This window comes from Olea europaea, chromosome 18 (genome assembly GCF_002742605.1).
Source record: "Olea europaea var. sylvestris chromosome 18, O_europaea_v1, whole genome shotgun sequence".
In the NCBI taxonomy this organism is placed as follows: Eukaryota; Viridiplantae; Streptophyta; class Magnoliopsida; order Lamiales; family Oleaceae; genus Olea; species Olea europaea.
In genome coordinates, this window is record NC_036254.1 from 29915248 (window position 1) to 29922539 (window position 7292).

The 7292-nt window shown below is 35.6% G+C and overlaps 1 long non-coding RNA gene across 1 annotated transcript; it reads left to right on the top strand.

The window, feature by feature from the left end:
• Window positions 1-1768: 1768 nt before the first annotated feature.
• Window positions 1769-2198, top strand: LOC111366567. The gene is made up of 2 exons (XR_002697690.1): window positions 1769-1876; window positions 2017-2198. It is a non-coding gene; the product is annotated as an uncharacterized LOC111366567 (long non-coding RNA).
• The last annotated feature ends 5094 nt before the right edge of the window (window positions 2199-7292 follow it).

Genomic DNA, 7292 nt, shown 5'->3' on the forward strand with positions numbered 1-7292 from the left:
TTTGATGTGCCTCGTCTCCTGCACTAATTACAGACTTTATTATTGTAGTCAGGGACATAGCCCATTAAGAACTAGTGCTGGCTAGGCATAGGCCTGCACTGAACTTTTGGACCCAACCCAATAAGTTTTTTTCCTTAGCCGACCACTATCGTCTACCAGAGGCCTAACCCAAGAGTAAACTAAATCGAATCCAACATATTTCAATGGGAAAATTACATAATTCCAGGTGTCTAGAGATCACAATTCAAAAATTAGGGTTAAAGTTTCACTATTCATATATCAGGTATCAATATAATAATTAAATATTAAATATTCCCCCAAATTATTCCAAACCCTCATCAATTTTTTTCTTACCATTTCTCTCTCTACCCTTTTTTCTCTCTCAGTCTTTCCCGTATCTCCATCACAATCGCCGTCGAAATTCCTTGCTGGTAGGGTTCATGACATCACAGTGTAGTGGCGATGCTCTGAAGACCGGCGCCGGTTCAGATGCGATACCTGCTCCGCTGAAAGAAGATCGGCATCACTGCAAGAGCACGATGGAGATGTTATTTTTTGCCCAGGAATGCTGCTACTATGTGACTTCTACCCAGGAACATTGTCTACAAGTGGCGCTGCTGCACTTCTGAACGTTACCAAAACCACACAATCGCCTATTGGGAATTATCCCACACACTTCTACTGCGCAACTTCTAACAGGAACACCTTGCTCAGGATCGCAGACAATATTATCACCTTTGTATGGTTTTGGTGATGTTGTGGGGTGATGATGTGGTGATGGTGGTATGGTAGATCTAGGTAAAACGACGATAGTGGTGATGGTACCGACGATGCTTGCGTTGGTAGTGGTGATTGTGGTTGTGGTGTAAAGAAGATGAAGGGCTGGTGGTAGTGGCAGTGGCATGGTTGAATTGTTGGTGGTGCAGGTACTAGCGGCAATGTTGCTACTGTGATGGTAAGTTGGTGCTTGGTTTCAACGGTGCTGGTAGTGTTTGTGACCAATTATATACATTGTTTGGTTGGTGCCGTCGTGGTGACGATTTTGGTGGTGTGTGTTGGTTTGTTTTTGCAGGTGGTGGTGGTGGTGGTGGTGGTTGTGATGATATTGTGGTCCGGGTAGCGTTTGTGACCAAGTATTATGGTAGATTGAGGTCCAGAGTTTGGTGTTTGTGACCAACTATTTGGTCTCTTGTGACTGTATTAATCCGTGACTTTAAGTTTCGATCATTTTGTGACTAAAAAAAGTAATCTGTGACCATTAAATTTAAAAATATGTGACCTATAATTTTTTGAATTTGTAGCCTATAATTTTTTGATCTGTGACGTATCAAAATTTTGATTTGTGACCTCGAAAAAAATCTGTAACCCATTAATTTGATTATATGTAACTAATAAATAAATCTGTGACTTATAATTGTGAATCTGTGATCATTAATTATATAACTGTGACTTTATTATCATTATTTAATAAATATTTTTAATTAATTAGTTAAAACCTAATTTTTGTGAAACTTGTATCTGAATTTTGAATTATGCATAATTAAACCTGATTTGTGAACTCTTCCCTTTTTCAATCTCTCACCACCAGTAGCCATTATCCATTCTACCACAATTCATCTGATGATTTGTGAGACCGTAAGTACGAATGCATGAAGGCAGTGCATGACCACACATCGGCCTCTCACTCTCGCCTCTTTGAGCCCTTAACGCGGCGACGCCTTCCTTCCATCAACACCATTAGCGGGCAACCAAAGCGACAACACAACAGGTAGCAGCAATTGCTCTTTTGAAGAAGAAGGCATGAAACATTTACCACTTAACAATGAACTCGCTGAACTGGTGAAGAAGAAGTCGATTCGACAGTCGACAGAAGAAGGTGAAGCTCGAAAGCCCTCTCATTTCTCTTTTCATTTTTTTATTTTTATTTGAGTCTTGTGTTCAATTAATCTTTTATAGGGTCTTGTTTTGATTTAAAATCATGTATTAATTTTGTGATTCTTATGAATTCATTTGCAGGCGAACTCAGAAGCTAGTGGAGCTTGGAGTTAATTGGAAGCCCCTGCCTGAGGCTGAGGAGAGGTCAAATGTAACTTAATTTCGTAATTGGATATTGTTTTAAGGTTAGACACAAGATGCAGATTTAAAGTGAATTGGATGTTATGCACTTAATTAAACAAGTGAACTTAATTGGATGTTTATGTATTGCCTTATTGCCTGGAGTTTTGTGAATTGCAGTCTGCAGACTTAGTTCCAAGGTTAGATAAGATAGAATTGAGAGTATTTTGCTTGATTTTACTTAATTCTGAGGGTAGATAAGATAGAATTAACAAGAAGTTTGCTGGTACAGCGACTGTTTCTGCAACAATGCTTTTCGCTTCCATGGAGAATGTTGCAATCTTATAAGTTTCGTTGTTTTTTCATTTCTTTTTCTTTTTCTTTTTCTACCAGGTGCGCCTATAAAGGGAAATGTAAATGTTATTTTTCCACATATTTGCAGGTTGGGATTCCAATATTTGTTACAGGAGGTATTCGTGGAGTGCGTAGATATGGAGAGAGTAGTAAGTTAAAGACCAAGATTTCATTTGTAATGTTGACCGCAACCATTGAGTGCACTCTTGAATCATAAATTTTTGTGGCTAGTGAAGTGATTATTGGTATAAAAACAAAGTAATTGGCAGATTAACTTGTTTTTTATTATTATCAATCATTCCGCTTGCAGCAAATGGATATATCTTCCGGTCTTACAGAGCTGGGAAGGACTATAATTGCTGTAATTTCTGCAGGTGTAAATTCAATATTAGATATCCCGAAAACCCACGAATTTTTGGTAATTCCTTATTACTCCAAATATATGCATAATAAATGAAAAAATTATTGTTTGCTGAACTACAGGAAATGCAAGGCTAGAAGGGGTTTGCATTGCAACATACAAGACAGATGAGTTCCTCGCATTTTTCACAGAAACAAGTGAAGGTCATTAAACTACCCCTTACATAATCACCACCAATAATAAGGCCATCTCCATGAACATTAGATCCAACAAGATGTTCCATCATTTCCTTATGTCTCTAAATGACATATATAAAGCGGACAATGAACACAATAATGTTAATCCTAAATCTTTTTTATCATATTTGACCTTCAAAGTCTTCAAATCAACGATATTTTTCTTAGAAAAAGCTAGGCAATCTTTCAGTGAAGTACCTTCTGTTATACAATGAGAATAAAGACAAAAAAATTATTTCAAATCATTCCAAATTTAAGAAAAATTCTCTTTTTAGAAACTTTAATTTAGAGAGAAAAATCATATTTTAGGATATTTTCTTAAATAAAGTATTTTCATAAATATTAGGGATCTATGGGCAATGCAAAATTTTTAAAGTCTTAAACAAATAATGATATGAGAACCATTGGCTCACGACTCTCACTATTTGACCACTCCCCAATTGATCAAAGGTATGAAATGAAATGTTTTTATTTTAGCATGATTATGGGTCGTCTTGTTTCATAACTATTATAAGTATATAAATGTCAAGTATTCAGAACTTTTTAACTAACTGAGGTATTCTTTTAAGGAGGGGGAAATTGTAACGTTCTGAAAATTTTATAGAATAAAATTTGTTTATTCTATATGGTATATTTTTATATTTTGAAAGTTGAGGGGTTAAAGTTAACTAGTATTAATTTTAATTTTATTTGGGCCAAGTAATTAGATTTTGATAGAGCGAGATTTAGTATATCAATATTGGACTCGTTTTATAATTTGTATTAAATAATGCATTATGAACTCGAGAAAAATTTAATTCGGATAAGTTAGGTCTAAGATATGGAAGTTTAAAGAAGTTATCTTTAATTGGTAATTAATTAAACTTGGTTTATGAGTTTAATTTTATGGTAGCCTCCTATGAGATGATACATGTTGATTTTGATAATGATAATTTTTTGTGATTTGGATAAAGTTGAATTGTAATCTTAAATTGGTGTTGATGAAGTTAAATAATAATCATAATTCTATTATTTGAAATCAATTCTTATTCAAATTCCTTGTATTACACAATTGTTCAGTTCTAGTTGCATACAAATTCAATTGAGTATTTCAACTATAAATATTGCAAGAATATCCATTATTTACCATAGAAAATAAAAAAAAAATAAAAAAGCCATGGTAGAGAGAGAAGGTGATGAAAAAGTACAGAAAAATAATGGGAGAATTTTCATGTGCAAGATGTTATCTTTGAAGAAAAATATGAGAGAAAATTCTTCTTATTTTCTATTATTGAATAGGCATAGATTACAAGAATAAATAGGAGAGGAAACCATCAATTAGGTTCATCAAACTCCTTAAATCAAGGAAGACTAAACATAGAAAACTAACCAATTAGGAAAACAGAAAAAATCTTGGAGATTGAAATGCTAATTATCCTAATCTCATTATTTGGAAACTAGTCCACTCCAAAATATTCCACACTCCCCCTCAAGCCGCGCAATATATGTTTATTATTCCCAGCTTGGAAAGAAGAATTTCAAATTGGTCTCGATTGAGAGCTTTGGTGAGTATATCTGCAATTTGAAGATTCGACAGAGTGTAATCTAGTTTGACGATTTCCTTATTAATCTTCTCTTTTATGAAGTGCCAGTTAATTTCGACATGCTTAGTCCTATCATGGTGAACTGGATTCTTTGCAATGTGGATTGCAGCTTGATTATCACACTTTATTTTTATTGGATCATTAGATAGGATCTTCAATTCTTCCAAAAGTCCTTTTAGCCACATTGCTTCACAAATTCCATGTGCCATTGATCTAAATTCTACTTTAGCACTACTTCTAGCAACAACTGACTGCTTCTTGCTTCTCCAGGTGACCAGATTTTCCCATACATAGGAACAATAGCCAGATGTAGACCTTCGATCAGTCAAGGATCCTGCCCAATCAGCGTCTGAAAAGATTTCTATGCCTCTATTTGTCCCTTTCTTGAAAAACAGCCATTTTCCTGGTGTTTTCTTAAGATATCTAAGAATCCTATATACTGCCTCGAGGTGCTCATTAGTTGGATTGTTCATGAATTGGCTAACCACATTAATAGGGAAACTAATGTCTGGTCTTGTTTGAGACAAGTAAATGAGTTTCCTTTACATCTAGTTTATTGAAGGAGTCCATAGGAGTATCTGAAGGCTTACAGCCGAGCATGCCGGTCTCCTTAAGTAAATCTAGTGTATACTTCCGTTGAGAAGCCGTAATACCCATGCTTGATCGTGCTATTTCCATCCCAAGAAAGTATTTCATTGCACCAAGATCCTTGGTCTCAAACTCTTTAGCAAGAGTATTCTTTAACTGACTTATTTCTTCTACATGATTCCCTGTCAATATGATATCATCCACATAAACGATAAGAATCGTAATTTTCCTTCGAATGACTTCTTTATGAATAAGGTGTGATCTGATTGGCCTTGAGTGTACCCATCCTTCTTGATTGCTGTAGTGAATCTTTCAAACCATGCCCTTGGAGATTGCTTGAGGCCATAAAGAGATTTTACTAGTTTGCATACACTGTTGGCATTTTTTGGGTTTTTGAGACCTGGAGGAATTTCCATGTAGACCTCATCTTCTAAATCTCCATTAAGGAATGCATTATTTATATCGAGTTGGTGGAGAGGCCAATCTGAGTTTGCTGCCAAGGATAATAGGACATGTATAGTATTTAACTTGGCAACCGGGGCAAATGTTTCTTGATAGTCAATTCTGTAGGTTTGGGTGAAACCTTTCGCCACAAGTCTTGCCTTGTACCTATCAATGCTTCTGTCTACCTTGTACTTGACATTGAATATCCATTTACATCCCACGGGTTGTTTTCCTTTGGGAAGTTCTATGAGTTCCCAAGTTCCATTACTCTCAAGGGCCTGAATTTCTTCATCAACCACTTTCTTCCATTCGGGATGCTTTAGAGCTTCTTGTATGCAATGTGGAATTTCTATGCTTGTTAAGTTTGAAGTGAACGCACGATAGTAAGGGGATAATCTTTCATCTGTCACAAAGTTTGCAATTGGATATCGAGTACATGACCTAACACCTTTCCTTTGAGCAATGGGAATATCAAGATCATTACCAGGATAAGAATTAGTGTTACCTTGAATTACAGTATCTGAATTCGAAGTGGACTCTTAGTTTTGCTCAGGAAAAGTAAAGTGATCTACCTCCATCAGAGTTGTTGGTTTCCTTGAGTATACAAACCCTTTAAATCTCTCCAATTTTTCTTGTTGACTCACCATTTTAGAATTGTTTAGAATGGGTTCAGGAAGAACAGAATTTTGAGTAAACTCAGGTAGAATGGGTACAATTGGAAGTGTAATGTTGTTACTAGAATTAGAAGAACTAGGGATTGTGGAAGGCTGCTCAGAGGAAGAATTATTCTCATCTTGCCAAAACTGATATTCATTTATGATGGATTCATTCTCCCTCTGAATATGAGTTTTGGAATAAAAAGGTTGATTTTTAAAGAAGGTTACATCCATGGTATTATAAAACTTTCGAGTGGTTGGGGAGTAGCATTTGTAACCTTTTTGGTGAGAGGAGTATCCAATAGATATGCATTTTATGGCCTTGGGATCGAGTTTGCTCCTTTGATGAGGCGGTATGTGGACAAATGTTGTACACCCAAAGACATTAGTGGTAAGGACGAGATGAGTCTGGATTGTGGATAGATTTGTGTGAGTACGTGGCATGGAGTTTGGAATTTTAGGACTCTTGAAGGCATTCTATTGATGAGATAGGTGGCAGTAAGAATGGCTTCCCCCCAGAAGTGTTTTGGAACATGAGTAGTAAACATAATAAAATGAACCACTTCTAAAATGTGTCGATTTTTTCTCTCAGCTATCCCATTTTGTTGTGGCGTGTCTATGCAAGAACTCTGATGAACTATCCCATGTTCAAGAAGATAATTTCCAAGGATAGAATGAAAATATTCTTTGGCATTTTTGGTTCTCAAAAATTGAATTTTTGTTTGGAATTGGGTTTGTACCATTGAGTGAAAATTTCTAAAGATTGGACATGCTTCTGACTTTTCTTTCAGAAGGAATATCTAGGTGATTCTAGAATGATCATCAACGAAGGAGATAAGCCATCGGGTTCTTGAAATATTATTAACTCGTGCAGGACCCCAAATATCATTATGTATCATAGAAAAATGATGTGATGCCTTGTATGGTTGAGTCGGATAGGATTTTCTCGTGTCTTTAGATAATTGGCAGATTTCACATTGGAAAGATTTTAAATTTTTATTGATAAACAAAGATG